This window comes from Leguminivora glycinivorella, chromosome 10 (genome assembly GCF_023078275.1).
Source record: "Leguminivora glycinivorella isolate SPB_JAAS2020 chromosome 10, LegGlyc_1.1, whole genome shotgun sequence".
Taxonomy (NCBI): domain Eukaryota; kingdom Metazoa; phylum Arthropoda; class Insecta; order Lepidoptera; family Tortricidae; genus Leguminivora; species Leguminivora glycinivorella.
In genome coordinates this window covers 15310242-15330643 of record NC_062980.1, presented here as the reverse complement: position 1 = coordinate 15330643, position 20402 = coordinate 15310242, and the positions used below count along the sequence as shown (strand labels likewise).

Here is a 20402-nt window from a genome sequence, read left to right as displayed (position 1 = left end):
CTTGTTTTCTGATTATTTTAAATTATGTAATCTTTGTACTTAGCTTGGAACGCCTGAAATATCTAATTACTTAGGTACCCATTAGTATGACAAAATTAGAAGCGAAAACACAAAATTGGCCCAATACCTTTCTGTAGCCGTCTCCGCCGTTTCTACTACATAAGTATAATGTAAATAAGATAGTATGTATACAACAGTAGGTAAGTCGTATATTCAAAGTTCTATCGTGAAGAGCAGAACTTTTAAAAAATGCAGGGGGATTCCCTTTTGTGGCGGAGGCCGCGGAGTTTTTGCACAACTTTTTGCGGCAACTTTCAGCTTCAGTGTCCGGCTTTTGGCAGCGTTTTGGAGGTTTAAAAAAGTTATGAAAAATCCCATAGGAGTGTTTTGAAGCACTAATTTATTTTGAATTTGGATGTATGTGCATCTGACGCATACTTACTGATTTAGTGTTTTAAGATAGATAGATAGATAGAATACTCTTTATTTGCACACCTCAACAAGAGATACAGAAAAAAGATACAGCGGAGACAAAACAAATGATTATAAATAGAGGCAGACAACAGGCGGTCTTATCGCTAAAGAGCGATCTCTACCAGACAACCTTTGGGTAGCGGAAATAAAAAAACACTTTAACTAGTTAGTATAGCTTTATTTTTGAAATTCAATTCGCGGACTTATTAGATTATGATATAATTTATACTTATTTATTACTGTCAAACTGAGGTCTCGATCTTGTCGTTGTTTTACCCTTTAACGTGTTTCTAAGTTTGAAAGTTACTAAAGAATTTTTTCTCTCATTTTGAATTAATGTGGGCTCCCCACATAAAGCCCAACAGTACGTATTTACTGACCAATATAACGTAAACCTTCAGCCCAAGTACTTACCAAAGCACCAACTACCTATCAGTACTCATTTACACAATACGCTGACCCATATTAACACACACTCTTAAACATACGGTGTGTCTAAATATCCTGGTCACGGCACCACCTGAACTTACCTAACACTCTCATTCGAACTGTTTCAAGCTATGCTGGGTATAAGTACCAGTGTAATCTGAACCATAACAATGTGAGGTGATTTACGTGGCAGGGGTCAAAGAGTAATGGACGAAACAGCTGCGCGTTACGACCCAGGGGTCGGCCGCAATTGGTACAATTGGCATGAGATCGGTCGCAAATTATATGTGGGATACGGGTAACCCAAATTCACGTGATTATTGCGGGCGTGCATGAAGGCTTAGTTGGTGTTATTCACTGAGTCCAATAATAGTGCAAAGACTTTTTCACCACACCAACTGGTAAAGGCTTTCTTTGCTATTCGAAAACAGATAGCAAAATTGCATTTTATCCACAAGGGGGCAAAGTAATTTCATACAAATTTTAACTCAATGTCGTAATCTGGCTGCTAGATTTTACCTATAAATGATGATTTTTAATCATAAATATTGAAGAAATTGATGGATTTGATGTATTTTGATGTTTTATAGTATGAGTTTTGTTTGATGTATTTTGTTCGTGTTGGTGTGGTGAAAAATTTTGTGTTTCACTCGGTGGCAAAGTTTGTTTAACCTTCGTGCCTTGATACCCTCGCAACGCTCAAGATTCCACTTTTTAAAATATTGGAATCTTTCGCTTGCTCAGGTATCAATATTGGCACGTGCGGTTAAACAACTACTTTGCCCCCTTGTAAAACAAATAACTATTTAGGTTTTACTCCGATAGGGTAAATTAGTGGCTCTGTGAGCGCAAGCCTTCTTAGTTCCGTCATTTTGAAATGATCCCAAAAACTATAAATACCTACAATCAGCCAAAAAAGAGTAAACATTAAAAAGTGAACACAACAACCAATAAGTGTTTAATTTGAAATGGACGACACTACAATGTTGCGACTTTTTAATGTCTATTGTCTAATCTTTTTTGTCAGTACTTTTAATTATTTTAAAAGCTCACCAAATATCATGAAATTGCAAGATTTTTTTTTGGTGAAATATTCTTAGATCACGTGAATTATTCATTAGTTTCATTTTAAAATAGCTGATTTCCTAATTGTTATTTTAGGTACTAAAATCCTTCGACCAGAAGTGTTATTAATAAGACTGAGTAAGTGAGTAGGTACTTACCGACTCAAGTCCGTATATTGTACACGTTACATGATCATTTTAAACAAACAAAACAATTTGATACAGCGTTTTCATGCCTCAGACATAATCAGTTTGACATTTACTAAAGGGTACCTAAATGATTTGACCTATCAGTCAAGTCAAGTACCAATTAACCCCAGTACAACCATAAAGCAAGCAAAATATTTACTTCATTTAGTTCGCTACAGATATTAAACTCCATAATCAATTTATAAATATTTTTGAAATCAGTATTCCGCAAATCTTTGAACAACGGGGTGAAATCGTACCTAATCCATTTTTTTCCATTATTATTATTACACTATGATGTTGAGTTTTACATGTATCCACTGAACACGCCTACCATATACAGAGTGGGGCCTGTAACAAAGGCGAAGAATTGAACTGTAGGCTATCCTCCTTATACTGATCAACATTTGTTCAGTGACTTTTAAAAAAATGAAGTCTTTAAATTTTTAATTTTTCATACAAAATAAATATTAGCTTCATCTATCTATCTTATTGTTGTCATTGACGTTGTCTGTCACACTTTAGACTTAACAGAATTTGCAATACATTAGCTCTTAGAAAAAACTTTCAATGGTGATAAAAATCAAAATACAAGTTATTTTTAAAAGTCACCGAACAAATGTTGATCAGTATAAGGAGAATAGCCTAGAGTTCAATTCTTCGCCTTTGTTACAGGACCCACTCTGTATAACACTCTATTTAATAATGCAAACATTATAAATCATGGAAACAATGGTATAGGTACAGTCGCCAAATTTAAAATACATCGGAGCTCTTTGGCAGCTCTATTAACGCCTCTACTCGTATTGTCAACGTGTTAGAGTACGTCTTTCAGTGATTGTGAGAGTACTAATTTTCGCAAAGATTCGTCTTATGTAGGTATATATGAGCGAGCTGGATATTGGGTTTTATATCTGTAACTACAGATAAATAAATATTGGGGACGCCTTACACAGATCAACTTAGCCCCAAACTAAGCAAAGCTTGTACTATTTGTGTTAAGCGATGATATACATACTTAAATAGATAAATACATACATATATACATAGAAAACAGCCATGACTCAGGAACAAATATCAGAGCTCATCGCACAAATAAATGCCCTTACCGATTCGAACCCAGGACCGCGGCTTAGCAGGCAGGGTCACTACCGACAGCCAGACCAGTCGTCAAACGACAGCGGTTAAAAGGTTAAATAAGTAGTATATTATCACATTAATTTCAGTTCATGAAATTATTTTTAATTATTATCATACACTATCGCTAATATAATGGCGTGGCCCCACGCCATGGCATAGTATCAAATAGCTCAGGCCGCGTAGCCGAATGGCATTTCTCCGACGCGAAACGAAAACGAAACGCCGCGAAAGCTAGTCTGGCTCTGTCGCGCCAATACGCACGAGCGATAGAGATAGATATCTACTAGCGTTTCGTTTCGTGAGCGTTTGTGCCATTCGGCTACGCACCCATTCGCTTTATCGCCTCTTTTCATTGGCCAAAAGTTGAATACTGCCACTGACATATAATGTAACGATGACATTTGGACAGCATATAAAACCACTACGTTATACCACGCCGAAATGAACTTTACAGAGCGGCTCTAGAGTGTATATTTAACATAATAACGATAAAAATGGAATTTCAATGGATAATATAATAATTGTTTAACGGTGTAGTCGTGAGTCGTAAACAACTTTATTTTGACTGCAATAGCGAAGCATAGACATAGTGCCCTTTAATTATTATAGTATAAACATACAGAGCAGACAAAATGTCATATTTACTAGTTGTTTTGCAATAATTGTAGATATTTTTAAACAATTTGAAAGTACCTAATCAGGTACATGGTTCATTCCATAATTTACCATTAAAATTAAGTACTAAAGTCCTCCAATAAATAAAACACTATTTTAATTATTGTGTGTATAGTGTGTACATAGATGATCCCATTCCACGTTAGTTTTATCGATAGAAGTTCATACTGACTTGAAGAAGACCGGCCATCTAATAATTTATGTAATTTAAATCGAAATGTCATAATATATAACTCTGAACCCATTTACACCTATATGTAAGTTTCCTATCTCTGGAACAGGTACACAGAACAATTTTATCACTAAACGAATACTACGACCGCATTTTATTTAATAACATATCGTTCACTTTATTTATTACACACATTCCAATAGTAAATATATATTTTTATGTACCTTTTGATCGATTGCTTGATTTAAGTAATACAAAATGTTTCGCTCATTGCACTTTACAATGTTGACACAAATGCCCCAAGCCCGTGGCACCCAACCGCGGCATTTTATAAAAGCCATTTTGCACATTATTGGTACAAGCCTATACTATTTATTTGTTAGTTCTAGATTCTACACCACCAACTTGTTCATGACGCTGGTGAATATCAGTAATAACCTTCACACATATTTATTTGGTCGTGCATTACTAAAACACAGCCGTTATGGGCAGCATTGATAAGTTGGTTCTTGGTTGAACAGTTCGAAGCCTTGTGAACATTAAAAGTCTTTAAAGTCACTGACGAGTGTCTTAGTATTTTGTTCTTTACGAACTGCAAAGTACAGTGGTATTTTAAGTGGTTGCAAGATAGACCTTTGAAATCGTTTAACGTCTATATTATGAATTTGAGTAGATCTAGCTGGTTAGGTTGGGACGGGCACATTTGAGGTGTGTTCGAACACGAGTTAAAATGAGTAATTTCTCAAGACGGCGCTCAGTCAGTGGCAATGCCTTCCGAGAGGTTTATAAATGAAAGGTTAAATTCAGCTATTAGTTAGTAGAACCTACAAATACGATGTTATAGTAAGGTCAGCCAGGGCAATTGCTACGGCAACGACTATGGGAAAATGGCAATTACTTTGAAAATAATGGAGTATAAAGCTAAAACCACTATGAGTTAACTTTTCTATGTGACTAAGGGCCGGTTGCACCAAACCGTCGGGCACCGTTAAAGCGTTCGTTAAATTTTATTCATCACTGTAGAAGTTCCATAAATCGAAATCTGCTGAGTGACGATGATGTGTCTGTCAAATGTGGTTGGTGCAACTGGCCCTAAGTAGCGAAATTGTGCCATGACTACAGCTAGCTGTACCTAATACCTACTCTTATATTTTAAGAGTACAATGTACATAGTTGCAATTGCCCTAGTTGACCTTATGTAGCTCAATCTAATTAAAATACATGCAGCACAGTAAGTCATTCAGCTGACAACGACAAGCCTTTAGTCGAGAATATCATAAAGTTCACAACAGACGTACAGATTGTTATTAAATATACTGATCATAGTACTAGCTGTTCTCTGTCTGTCTTAAGCCTCCGCCACACGTAAACCGTTTTGATAGCGTAGCGTTAGCGCTGTGCCGGACGAACGCTGGCGTTCCGCTCGCAATTCGCGCGCATTCCGCTTGCAATCCGCGCTCGTTAGTTCCCGCCGGCGTCCGCTGGGCGCAACGCATGCGTTCGTCGGGCGCACCGCTATCATTTCGGTCCGCTAACGCTCCGCCTACGCTCTCAAAACGCGCATGTGTGGCCGAGCTTTTATAGTAAGCAAAATTCGTACGTAGATATTCATTAGTAGAAGCAGCTAATAAAATCTTGACATTACTAAAGAAAAACATTAGTTTTGACTTAGAGGCATTGTAAAACGTCATGATTGCAATGAATTTTCTTCAATCAAAAACGTTAGTTTTGACACCGATAGATCCTATCCACACCGTCATAATTTCGGCGTCCTGGGGCCCATTTCTCAAAAATGAAAGTTACAAGTTACAAGCGGAAGTCTCTTTCCAACTTGTCATAATAGACATTGACAAACAATTCTAACTTGTATCTTCGAGAAATGGGCCCCTGGTTAAAATTTGAATATGCCTGTTAGTTCGTTCTTTACAGCTTCCAAAACTAATTGGAAAAGTAGGTGTAGCGTAACACACACGCGTTTACAACTACTTTTAATATTGGCAAACCAATTAGTGCTTGCTACCTGCCAAGTATTAATATTCTGTACTGCTGTTTAATACACCGTGACCTGCACCGTGACCGTTTCGTTTTTACGGAACAACTTTTAATTGAATTTTGTTTTTAACTTGACCTGAACGGATGATTGATTTCGGAATTACTTTTAATATTAGAAAATTAATTATTGTTGTCAATGAACACATTTTTCACTTTGAAAATAATTCACAAAAGTTTTGTTTAACTGTTATTTTCGTAGCCCAGTTTTCCTAGACGTAGCGGATTATTTCAAACATATTAGTTTGTAAATTATATTATTTTTGTAATGATGTCCGTCTAAGAAAATTACTAACGACCTTTTTATATAATAAAACGTGACCACCCACTAAAAATGTCATAACATTTTTACGTTGATAGTAACACTGCTACAATGCAGGACGCGTGGACAATAGGTACGCCAATACATCTCGCTTCTTTATCGCTCTTTCGTTAAAAACAAAAGCAGTTCGTTCGCCATGATACTTTAACGATTGTCTATGCAGCCAAGTTAGCTTGGTTCCACAAATGCCACACAATGATGGCTGAACTTTAGACATTATGATCACGAGATCAAGACTAAGACTATACAGACTGCTAAAGTACGACCATTCTAGACCCTCAGAGCTAGCGAATAAAAGTTATCCACACTGACGGCTGCTTAAATTAAAACAAAACCACCAAAGTGCACTACAGTAATTATAATTACAAAGTGTAAATCGTCAAATAAAAAGATGGAGCGGCGTGTCTAATAGCGTAGCGCTAATCAAATCTACCGTTGCTAACGGTGGTTCGCCGGCTGCCAGAACACCGCCCTGCTGAGCGAATTACTAGACTAATGAGCAATTTTACTTGCCAGTCTGTGGATCAGACGGGATCAGTTATATACAACATATCTTGAAATAAGTTGGGCCTAATGGGGTTCGTGTAATTCGTAACTTATAGAAAAAAACTTTACATTGAAGATACAATAGATGTTGCTACAAATTCCATTATTAGAAGAATTGGTAACATTTGATTTTGGGCTTAGAACCAGATTAATGAGATTTTAGTAAATGGGCCATTTTTTTCAAAGTTGTCCACCCCACTTTTTTGTAACATGGGTTACATGGGTATTTTTTACACGATTAATACTCAGAATCGCGAGGTCTTTCGATCCTGTAGGCCTAGCACATGATTGCCGCGAGAGTATGTCGCCGCGAGATAGACTACTCGTCCTTATGTCATTAATACAGTTAGAAGAAGACGTGTGATCTATCTCGCGGCGACATACTCCCGCGGCCATCATATGCTAGGCCTACTGATAGAAGATAAAAAATGTCCCAAGATTTCCATACATTTTTTAGAACCTTCCGTTCCGTTACCGCCATACAAAATGTATGAAAAAATGGTAACGGAATGGGAAAAAACCTTGGGACACTTTTTTTCTCCTATTAGAATTAAAGAGCTCGCGATTCTGAGTGGAAACCACATAAACATTTCCTAATCCAAAAAAAGTGGGATGGACAACTTTGAAAAAAATTACCCAAAACATTTGTATCCAAAATACTATACTTATTTGACCCGTAAAACGTCATCGATCACAATATAAACGGATGTTTTAGTATATCACGTCCATATTATTATCAGTATTATTATCACACATATGAAATGTGTTATGTCACATACAACTGTTACCGGCTTTCGTCGCCTGTCACAGATATTACGTTAAATGATGGTCCCTATCCTATGACATTTCCTTCAAGTATCTGTTGGTTTGACGTACCTAATTGAAAAAAAGAAGAAATATGTTTTTACTCGAATCTTTTACTTACCCGCCAACTTTTATGTAGCTGAAAATAAAATTAATGCTCCTAACATTCGATGAAATGTCTGCAAACATTGATGTGGTGTCAAGATTGTATTTTTTTTTACAGAATTAAAATTTGTCCTAAATCTAAGGTACTTTTATAAACAGGAATAACCACACATATACTCGTACTCGAAATAATCTAAACTCATATCCAGTAGGCCTAGCACATGATGGCCGCGGGAGTATGTCGCCGCGAGATAGATCACACGTCTTCTTCTAACTGTATTAATGACATAAGGACGGGTAGTCTATCTCGCGGCGACATACTCTCGCGGCAATCATGTGCTAGGCCTACTGTAAGTATTAGAGGGGCTACCTCAATTGACGTTTGTAAAAAAAAATACTCCAATTGTTTGTAAAAAAAAATTTACTGTCTAGTCGCATGTCGGACTCCAGATTAAAATTGCAGCATTTAAATAGCGTGTTTAAAACAGAATTGTTGCATACTTGTAATGTAAGCGACAAATGAGAGAGAGCTAAGCTACGCATTACTCATTACTGTAATTATTTCTTGTCACTCTTTTTGTTTGAACGCAACGCGTACTGTCGAGTACAAAATGAGTGAAAGTCTGAAATTGTTGCTATTACAGAGAAACGAATAATTCTTTTGATAACTGTTAGCTGACATAGTTTAAATATAAACAGTATTAACTAGCATTCAAAAAAACTAACAAAAATAAGGTCCTAAAGCCTAGCCTAAAAGCATATTTTGGAGATATCTTCGAAACGAAATGAAACTTAGAACTGTAATGAAACTTAAAAATTAAATTTTCTTATACATTGAGACTTACTTACAATAGTACCTACACTTATTAATATAAATATTCTATTTAGAATATATTTTCTTAACACGCCTCTTACCTGAGTAAAATTAAATTTCATGTAATTTACATGCCTGTTTTCATTTTATTGACATTAACATTTGGATTTGGATTTTGATTAATCTGATCAATCGGTGTCAAAAGTGACGTTATTCAAAACAGTTTGGATCTGTATGGAATTGTTATACCTAGGTACATTCTAGTCAGTAAACAAAGACCTACGAGTATGTACGACTTCAGCGTAGTACGCCGTAAAACTCTTAATTAAGTTATTCTGATTACATAACCCGCACGTGCCTTCGGCAGGTTACATAACTTGATTACAGATACCATTTTTTTAATTTATTTTCTTATCAAAGCCGCGTTCATAAAAAATAATTGTCGCGAACCTCCCTGTGTGAGTCACACAACAGAGTTCTTACCATAAGTAAGGCCGATAGTCCACTATCATATGTTTATTATAGAAATATGATCATTGGTCTGTACCTATGCCTCCCTTTTTCTCCAACGTGAAGAAAAAGGACGGCATGTTGCCTATCGGCCTTATTGACGTGACATTCATTGAACGGAGCAAGTGAACAGCGCGCCCTAAACTTTTACTTACTGTTACCAAAAATTTTCAATAACTCAAATATTTTCCTTAACATTGTCGTTATCGAGTATCATGTTAAAAACTCATGATGCCCACACTGGCCCCACTGAGTGCATTATGCGGCCTGAATATGTATGAATGTGTGAACATTATTCAAATATTCATGGATCTTACATATTGTATACCATGCTATCTGTCCGGTGCAATTTCGGTCATGCCTGTCTAAATTTATAAAGTTATGAACAATGCACGCGCTGCGTTGTTTACTAGCTTATCATGTAGCTTATCATTGCGACGTAAAATAATAGGAAATAAATGAGGGCACCACTTCGTGATGGGCCCTTCTTTCTTGACGTAAAATGCTTCAATTTGGTAACAATTTTGAGTGCAATCGTTATATATATTTTAATTTTATTTATATTTTTCTTGTACCATTGCAGTTTTGATGTTCAATCTGTCTGTATTAGGTTGATAATCAGAAGGTTTTATGTGGACCATTAAAATAACACGAACGAACGTAAAATAATATTAAGTTTTAACTATAAGGACGCCTGCTCGATGCCATCCCTCACGACTGCGCCAGTTAGGATTGTTCATACTGTAATTCGTTCGCCCGCTCTGAACGAAATAGTCATCTGTGACGAAAAACGTGATTTTGCTGTATTTTTCTCACCTGCTCCATCCGAATGCAACAGCTGCTAGCCAATGCGAGCGAGCTAGACAAAATGCAATAAAATGCGTCATCAAACAGATAATCCGTCTAGTGGGACGCTGATATTTGATGTGTTAACAAATACGTACGCGAGTGTATCATATCAGCGCGCGTATTGGTATTTGTGCGTGTCGCATGAGCGCATGACTCACTTGCGCATCGATCTAGGTCAAGTGCGCGCCATCGCCTATCCGTTCCAGAGGGAAAACATTATTTAAAATGTCTTTTATTTTATAAAGCTACCAAACTAGAATAAAATTAAATCTAAAGCTATGACAACGTATAGAACTAAAATTAGGCACATTTTTACGAGTACAAAGAAAAATCAGTCGAATTGAGAACCTCCTCCTTTTTTTGAAGTCGGTTAAAAAATAACTTCAATTTTATCTACTCGCGTTTAACTTGATATATTTGTCTAAATGTGATTCAATAAAAAATATCATAATATGTCAATAAACTTGAGACCTACCTACTTTTGGATGGCCCTATTGTAGCAATAATCCAAAGACCCTTGGACTAGTACCGTTATACCTAGCCGTTCATCATGATTATTTACATCATAAGAGCGTTATTGAAACTCGTTTGTCTTCATGATGTGATATATCGAATTAGCATTATATCGTTTATCACTTGATAAAAACTTATTGTCGAGCCTTGTTGTGATCATTATTGATATTGATCTAATTGGCCCTTTTACATCAATCGATAAATTTTTTCGACTGCTCTATGGACGTCGATCAATCGATTAGTGTTAGACATCGACTGTTCCAAGTCCATTGGCACGCCTTAATTTAACCTCATAATTCTTAAATACCCCTCCTTTTCTAACCATATTTTTTTCTCTCTTTTCAGTCAGAAGGGCTACAACAGCCCGTGGAGTTGGACAACAGTGACAGCGACGGGCGACTGACCGCGAGCCCCGCGCGGGCCGCCCGCGCCGCCGCAGTGAATAGGGGAAGGACGGGGCTGGACGGTTACATTGGGTTTTGACACAACTTTTGAGGTTATGTTGGACGCCATCTTGGATTTTGAGGTTATATTTTGTCGACGTGACAATGTTGAGGTTATCGTGCAGATTTGAGGTTATGTTTTGTCAATGTGACAGTTTTGACGTTATCGTGCAGATTTGAGGTTATTCTCTGTTGGAGTTTAAGGTTATATACTTTTGAGGCTTGTTTGAAAATTTTAGTTGTACCAAGAGTATAACTATCTTAAAATGAACGCACGACGCAATCAATCAACATACTGAGATATAAAACATTAATAATTTGCAAAGTTTATTTTAAGATAGACACCTGAGACTATTTACTAAATTAAGTCTGATAGTGTTCAAGTCAAATCAAAAATCATGCTCCTAAAATACCTCTTTAGTCTAGAATGCTACGTTGAAGTTTTTTTGATTTGACTTTAATACTAGATACAATCAAATCTTTTTTCGGTTTTCAAATCTATTGGAGGATCAATTGTTGTTTTTCTTAGTGACTGTTTAAAATTTGCTCTCGCAAGTATCAGAATACGAAATTTTGTAATCTGGGACAAGATTATACAAACTTATTTAGCTAATCTGATACTTTTTATACAAGTTTATGTTGAAACAGTTATGATTGAGGTTATGTTTTGAGTTAATGAGGTTATTTTAAACTGCCATAGGTACGTAACTTTGGAAAAATTACTAAAAAACGCAATTCTTCACACATAATAAATATGCAATGCCGGGTAAGACGGACGTGTAACGTTACAGAATGTACTAGAACGAACTACTACAATGTTTCTTACAAAAAACTGCTACGTCCATCTTGACTGACTTGCGTGCGTCTGAAACTTATGAAATTGTATGTTGACTACTTACTTGTTTTTACCGATTTTTTTACTTTAAAGTCATTAAGTTTTTCTACCCATACGAGCGTTGAATATTTTTTATAATTCCGTATTTCTGAACAATATGGCATCCGCTTTCGACCAGTCTTGTTGTTTGACGAATTTAAAACGAATGCTGGTTGTGATTGTAAAGATAGTTGTTGCAGTTTGGTCGAAAACTGGACGTTCAAATTTTATTTCATTCATTGTTTTCAATTATTTATGTAATTAGAGCAGTCGAAGGCTTAAAATGCTATACTTACACATCGTAATATATTTTTCATTAATCGAATGAGAAACAATGCAAAACTCTTCAAAAATGGTACCTAGTTTAAAAATGAAATCAAATTATACACTGCAAGTATACTTTATTTCATATGAAAATCTTCTTCTTGTCTACATATAAAGTCGTATATTGTGTCATCGATTGCTCTAAACGCATAGGTATCTGTCATTTAAAAAACCCTGGACCAGCTCCAATTTGTGCGAAATGATCCGTCCGATGTTGTTAGACCCCCAGCGCTGCGGCAGTATCTCTGTTCCGCCGTTTCTCGTGAACTCAGCTGCGCTCAGTATGTATAAGGTTACGTGTCCTGTTGTATGGGAAAGGCAATCATACGTACTTATATTTAATGGTTTTAATACATTTTTGTCATACCTCTTCTTCCCTAGATTGAAAAGGGTTACAAAAAAAATGTATTACGCCAAGACTTGATAAGAAACACTGGCAGAAGAAATATCAACAATTCATATTAAACGCTTGACAGTTAATTTTTGATAACAACGCCATCTGTTGGCAAACTTGATTGCCTTTCTCGCCAATATTCAAATAAGTATGAAACGCTTTTTATGTTAAACAAGAATATTATTAAGCTTACAGTTTACGATATTGAAATATTGTACTAACTTATAGTTCAGATCAGACACAACGACGGCACAATTTAGAGATATTCTGTGAACTTTATTGTCTTTAAATAAGGTCAACTTTGTCTCTTAAATGTGCTTTACGATATAGATTAGGTATGTCACCTGACGAAGGCAAGTCGATTTAATTAAATTAATCGTGATTGATAATGAGCTCCTTCGGAAAATGAACTACCTAACTATACATGTAGCTCACTAGATAAACAGTCTATTTATCACTTCACTACCTAGCAAAGTTAGTACATGTTCAACGTCTCTGACATACATTTAAAGTTAGAACAATGTCCGTGAACCGTGCAATTAGAAATACCTAGTTACAAGTAAGAAAACGCAGTTGAGTTCACACGGCGCGCGCTTTACTGGAAAGGAATTGTATTACCTGTTATAGGAAACCCACCTTCGTGAGTATCTACATTCGTATTTTACGTCTATGCGGCCTTCACTTTAACATATATAACGCTCAATATGTTTGTAAATTGAGCATAATACACAGTATTTTTAAGAGACATTGGTTTCACCTTAAAAGCTATCTGTACAGATTGGTCAGAAAATTCTTTAACCATTTCCGTTTTCCCCAATCTGTTCACAATGTTTATTACGATATCATGGCCATAAACGTTTACGCACAGTACACACTTTCAATATTCCTATAATATAAAAACAGAAAGCGTACCGTATGTGTTTATGACCATGACTGCGTTTTACAAATCAATTAATATTATCTAAACACAGCAACATACGTAGTGTAGCGTAGCGTTTAATTAACAAGTTTCAATGCCTACTTATTTAATGTGAAGGCCGGCCTTGTACTGTGCTAAATAAGTTTAATGTATAAATAGTGGGAGTTAATAAATTGGTGCGGTATACTTGTATAAATATAATAAATAATATAGATATTTTTATATTTATCGAAACTCGCAAAACTCGACTCTTAGACAGCTTTCCTCTATCTACAATCTTTTCCAGCGCAACTATACCGTACCGTACGTTTATCTCCTTTCATAGAGTAACGTGGCAAATAAAAATGTAGATGCTCAAAAATACCATATCCCTAAATGTAAGGTGCATACCGGGAGGGAAGGCGTAAAGCGTAGACTAGAAACTCTAAATTGTATTACTCTAAAGTTTAGAGTTTCTAGTCTAGTTGAATTTAGAACATAATTTATTATTAGTTGTGATATTTATGACAAGTAACGCGGTGGAGACCGCGATAGTTCCAAATGAGTGCAATCTGGTACGGACTGTATGTATTACTGTAGTTAGAGAAGAGGTTATAATGCATTTATTTATACGCGAGACTGGCTGGTTGCATTTGGAAGTGTAAACTACTTACCTACTCAAAAGCAACTATCGTTGCTGAAGAATTGATAAAATAAAAACCTAGACATGTGCAATTGTGCTGTCCTATTTTTTAGTTAAAATTAAGTATTTATTAAATTCAGACTAAGGATTACGCTTACATTTTTGGCACTTTTTGTAAAATAGTTAATGTTGATTAGCGAGCTAAGATTAAGTACTTCGCCATAAGCTTGTGAATAAGCCTATTTCGAATGCAACCAGCGTTTCTCTTAATTTAAGTCTTCTGTTAACTTTAGACAATTTGTGGCGTACTTAAGAGTTCGTTGAAACGTACTTATGCTTGAAGTTCATCAAGAAAACTTTCTCCAATATTGCGTGCAATGGGAAAGTTGATAAGTAGTATTGAAGTGGACAAGCCCTCTGATAAGAAAACTTATCGCCAAGTTTCAAAGTTACTTAAGTCTTATCAAGAAATATTACTTCATATTTGTTGTTGCTTTATTACATTTAAAATTGTATCTACTTACTACTTTCAGTATTCTTGGACGTAGGTACCTAAGTCCGAATGTACCTAACGCCGGTTAAAATCGATTTCATACTCTAATCACGTAGCGAATATTGAATTAAAATAGATGTTTACTTTTCGTATTATACGTGAATGAAATTGACGGTACGTCGCAAATTGCAGCCGGTCCAAACGGAGCGTTGATCAGATCTCTTTCACTCTCTAAGTGTTACATGTAGCGACAGTTATTAGTGCTTAGTTCGGACCGGCTTACTGAGATCAAACAATAGACAATGAACAACGAATAGGCTGAACCTGCGCGGAAAAAGAAACGTCGTAAATTTATTGGATCCCATCCGTTTCATGAGTCTTCCCTTTCCGTACAAACACTACCGGACCAAGGATCCTCAATACCCAACCAGCACGAATATCATAAGAGCCATTCCACACAAGCATCTTTGAAGGTCAGCTTCCAGTCAGCGCTATGGGAAATGGCAATGGGCTTAAGCTGCACCGAGCAGCACCCATAGATTTCACTAGACACCGACGCTTAGGAGACGCTAGTGTGGAGTTGCCCATAGCTAACTCTGTGTGCCATTTGCTATGACAAAGTGTGCCAAGTCAATATGATGTTAATAAATTAATAAATTCATTTATTTATTACGTCAAATGATTCATTATAAAGTCAATATGACATTTTATAATAACTGTCTCTCAGTGTTATATTCAAGACAGTTAGTTACAATTAGGCATCAGTTAATGTCATTACCTTTTATTCCAAAGTCAATTTGAAAAACAAATTGGATATTATTTGATCTCAGATATTTATACTTACTATAGGTAGATGAAACGATGCGTTTCAGAAATTCTAGTGGTATTCATTCTCTGTCACAGAAGTTAATGTTTAAACACTATCTGGGACAATTTTCAGGACAAGTGGTTGTTGTCACAACTATTAAGATACTTAAGGCTATTTACACACTTGAGTCACTCGACAAGGATATTTGTACTTCAATTAAATAAGACATAAATTTATCAATTTAAAACTTCATGCCACTAGAATCCAAGAAAAATCGTTTCATGCCCTTTTGTGAAAAAAGCTATTTATTTCGTTATTTTTTAAGTTTTCGATGATTTTAATTGTTCTCGTTACTTTCCTTGGGAATCTTTATCGAGTAGTATTAGTAAGTACAATTTTGAGCAGTAGGGGGCCCGGCGCCGGTGTTCGCCGGCTACTTTTCTAGTGTACAATTCCATTTTTTCTAAACAGCTAAATACGCTTGATGATAATCTAAGTTGGTAGTGGGTACCTTTAAAATTTAAAAAGTTAGTATTAACTAACGCGCAAGAGTTTAACCCTTTGACTGGCAATGACGTGACTGACATCCTTCGTATTCCGAGAATATTCTCGATGACGCGCCGCGCACGTCACGATAAATGTCGCGTTCAAACGGTATAACCACAGTATAAGACACGGGGCCCGTTTCTCAAAACTGAAAGTTACAAGCGGAAATCTCTTTCCAACTTGTCATATTAGACATTGACTACCACTTGTAAATTGTACCTTGTAGCTTCGAGAAATGGGCCCCAGTATGTAATAACTCTTCTAAAACGTACGCCGCGCGGTATGTATATATGTATGTGGCGCTGTGTACGTACACGGCGCGCATACATACATACCGCGCGGCGTACGTCTGTTAGAAGAGTTACTACTGTGTGCGTAGCCGAAAGCCCAATAAACGCTTTACGATTCGTTCAAGATTCGCTCACGATTTGTGAGCGTTTCGTGAAGCGTTTGTGCATTCGGGTACGCACACTGGTCTTATTACTTAAGTTGCAGGATAGAGGATCAAACGTTTTATAATCTTGTCAATATTCCAATTACTTATATCGAAAATTCTACATTATATGGTTCCTAAAATGAATATCCACCATCCACAACCTCTTAGATATCTCTTGTAGCTACCGGGTCCTCGTCGTTAATATAATCATTCGTGGTAATCACTAATCCAAAAGTTTCCTGATGTAATTTATTGTCGGAATAAAAAAATACGCTTCTAAAGTGTACTATGACATATGTAAATATAGGACAAACTAATATTATAATAGTGAATGTTGTAATTTGTATATAAGTAACGAAAATTAAATTTTAAATACATAGATAACATTGTGCGTATTTATTTACTTTCATTCCAGATATCTCGATACAAATTTGAATTTTATGAATAAATTGTATGGAGATGAAATCTATCACGCTATTTGAATATCTAATGTATGTCTAAAATTGGCTCTTGAGAAACAGATAGATACATTTTTTATACAATCTAACAAGATCTTGGACGTCAATGTGAAATAGTAAGAAAAGTAGATAACAAACCCGGAATTTGATACATTTTTATCTGTTTTTAAGAGCTTAGTATTAAATTTAACACGTTCACTGTCATTGCCCCCACTTATGTGTCATGCTTAAGACAAAGCCGTACAGTTTACTATTCAGAGCGGGACAGGGAACGTGTTAATAGTACTTATTCGCAAAGATGGGTGAAATAAAAAAAAGAAAAAATAATATTCCAATAAATTATATTCACATTAACGAAACATCAGTTTCTAATACTCAGGGGCTTCAAATTCACAATCATCATATCGTTATAAATACATAGTTACATCATTATGGAAACATAAAAAAAAGTGAAAAGTTCCATTATCACATCACTTGCAGATATTTTTAAATAAAGGCTTAGATATTCACCAAGTGAAGCAACGAGGAAGCATTCCTTTGCAATTTACGCCGACAATTTGCGTCATGTTTACCCCTTTGATCGTCAACGTGCGCGTCAGCAAAATACCAACTGTCGTGCATTCCAGCAGGGCATATCCGACTGGGGGCCAATGTAACTGGTCCATTTTTTCCATGTTTTACAATGTTTGCATTATCAAATAGAGTGTCCACGGTTATATATGGTAGGCGTGTTCAGTGGATACATGTAGAACTCAACATCATAGTGTAATAATGGAAAAAATGGATTAGTTATCCCCAGTCGAGATTTGCCCCGCTGTACCTTATACTTATTCTAGAACTTTATGGGTTTCATTAAAATAGCTGTCATACAACACAAAATCATTTCGTAAAGGACATGCTCGTGGAATGCGTGCTCGCAACGTACAAGCTTGACGTTCAAAGGGTTAAAGATGTAACACATTCATAGTCTACAATTGACACAATCTTTTTATTGCCTTTTTAAGTAAGTATACCTAACTAGAAATCTAAGAGACTAACTAAAGAGATAGCTTATGACTTTGGACGACGTGTCAAAGTTAAAATTAGGAGACACATAGACAAGTTTCTTAACGAAGTTTATTAGGGTACTCCGCATTGATTACCTCGAAAGGAAACTTGCGAAAATCAATTATGCTTACTCTCACCATAAATTAAATATACCTAAGAAGATTATACCATCCCATACAATAAAATGCGACCGTCTAAAGACGTGCAAAAAGTAGATGGCGCCACTAAAAAATGCCTTATTGACATCGATTATACATGTAGATAGCGTTAAGTGTCACTTTTGACATAGATGTATGGCTCGAAAGTGACATGAAACGCCAAACTACAAGTAATCGAGGGCAACAAGGCATTTTTAGTGACGCCATCTACTTTTTGCACGTCTTTAGGCGGTCGCATTTTAATGTATGGGATGGTATAATCTTCTTCTTTTTAATGTATGCTCTCACATAGAAAGTGTTTTTACCACCAATTAGGAAGTAAGTACATGGGCATTGCAAATGATTTAAATTTGAAATGACTCGCTCGTACTGTGAAAGTCCTTGTGAAAAAGCAGGTCCAGCTTATGATGGACAGTATCTCAACCCGCGAGATAGACTTCACGTCTTTTTCTAACTGTATTAATTAGAGTGGGATAGCAGTAGTCTTAAGTAGAATCACACCCATCAGGGCAACCAGCAATGAGTCACAAATCAGTTGATTTGATCCCACATAATAGGAGTCTCTTAATTTCAACTTCTGATAAATCCACTGTCATAATTGTAATTTTAGCGTTAGACGCGTTAGCGTTAGCGGTAAAAGGTAGACACTTCCTATGTAACAACGTCGAATTGATTTATCCGAAATCTACTTAGCGTGTCAATTGAACTCAGTAAAATCCACTGAGATGTCCGTTTTTAATCGCAGCTTGCAGCTTTCGGGCGTCAATTTTTATATGTTGAAGTCAACAAAAACATTAAAAATGCCCCGTTACGTGATATTTAATTGCAACAACACAAAAATTATGGAAACTCAAGGGCCTGAGACATATTTAAAATCACAGGCAAGTACAAAACAACTTCAGTACAAAAACTGACACGCTCGGCCGCCATACAAATAGAGGAACTTGTTTCTTCTATCTAAATCTAATTCTGTGGTAGTACGAGTAGTTATGTTATGTGATGTTGATAACGTCAAATAACATAATTATTAATTACACTTCAAATAAAATAGAGATCAGATAATACATAATGTCAAAATTTAAAAGGATTTAGAAGTATTATTAACACATTTAATTTCATTTTGGAAAGATATGAGAACATTTATTGTATATTTTTTGAACACATTAATAACCATAACTTAATATTAAAATACTTATTGCACAAATTTGTTGCCTTACAGAAGGAAAACAGATTAAAACATTATACAAGACCAATCAATAAAATCCATCATACGGGAAATTCTATACGCTAGCTAGTAATGTATTTTTCCCTTGTTTTTTTTGTATTATCTTTTGTTTTACCTTTTGTAGGTAGGCTTTTGTAGGCTGTTTTGTCGATTATATTATCAAATATGTATTAAAATAATTAAAAAAAAAGCATATTTAGTGCGTTTTTAGATTATCCGAATATTGATAGGATGTAGGAAGGATTTGAAAGGCAAAAATCAAAGATGGCGGCTTAAGTATAGGTATGGGATATGAGTCCTACATCCGATATCGGATCGGAACATACTTACGTTTTCGAAAAATTAATGTCCCGCGTTGACCTCATTAAATGTACAAGTAGTACCTACATATTACCTAGTGCTTGTATTTTCAAAATTAAAGACATAAGACATAAAGCCAAACATATCTTAAACAAATTATTGCGACCTAGGAATACTTAAATAACTCTAACACATAGGAAGTGTAAGAGCGTTTTCATCACTATCCGATCCGATATCGGATGGAGGAGGAATGTTAAAGGCAGGATATCGGTTCTACATCCGATATCGAATCGGATAATGCGAAAACGCTCTAATTATGTGGTTACTTTATAACGACGGAAGAAGGCAATGTATTTTTTTATAATAACATTAATAACCTATTTTTATGTTTAAAATCATGATTTATCAAACTAAAGAGTTTGAATAATTTTATTTCAGTTGTCAATAGTAATTTAACGTTTTTAGTGGTTTTCCACACTGCAGATCGTTAAATTCTGCAAAATTAATATGGCCCAACTATAGGCGTTATTACAAATGATAAATATCAGCATTTATAGGTACATAAGCCTAGTAGGTACACTAGGTACGCAGTTAATTCAAATTAACGTAAAAAAAGTAAAACCTAGCTAATGCTATTAAGTTATTGCTCCCTTTTTTAAATAAACATTGAACAGTGAAAATCCAATAATGCTATTATAAT

General features: G+C 35.6%; 1 protein-coding gene across 1 annotated transcript in view; it reads left to right on the top strand.

The window, feature by feature from the left end:
- Nucleotides 1-16898, top strand: part of LOC125230399 — a 144917-nt gene extending 128019 nt beyond the window's left edge. Inside the window, exon 2 of the mRNA XM_048135537.1 lies at nucleotides 11001-16898. The gene's annotated coding sequence lies outside the window, so the exon portion shown is untranslated. The remainder of the gene's footprint in view (nucleotides 1-11000) is intronic.
- The last annotated feature ends 3504 nt before the right edge of the window (nucleotides 16899-20402 follow it).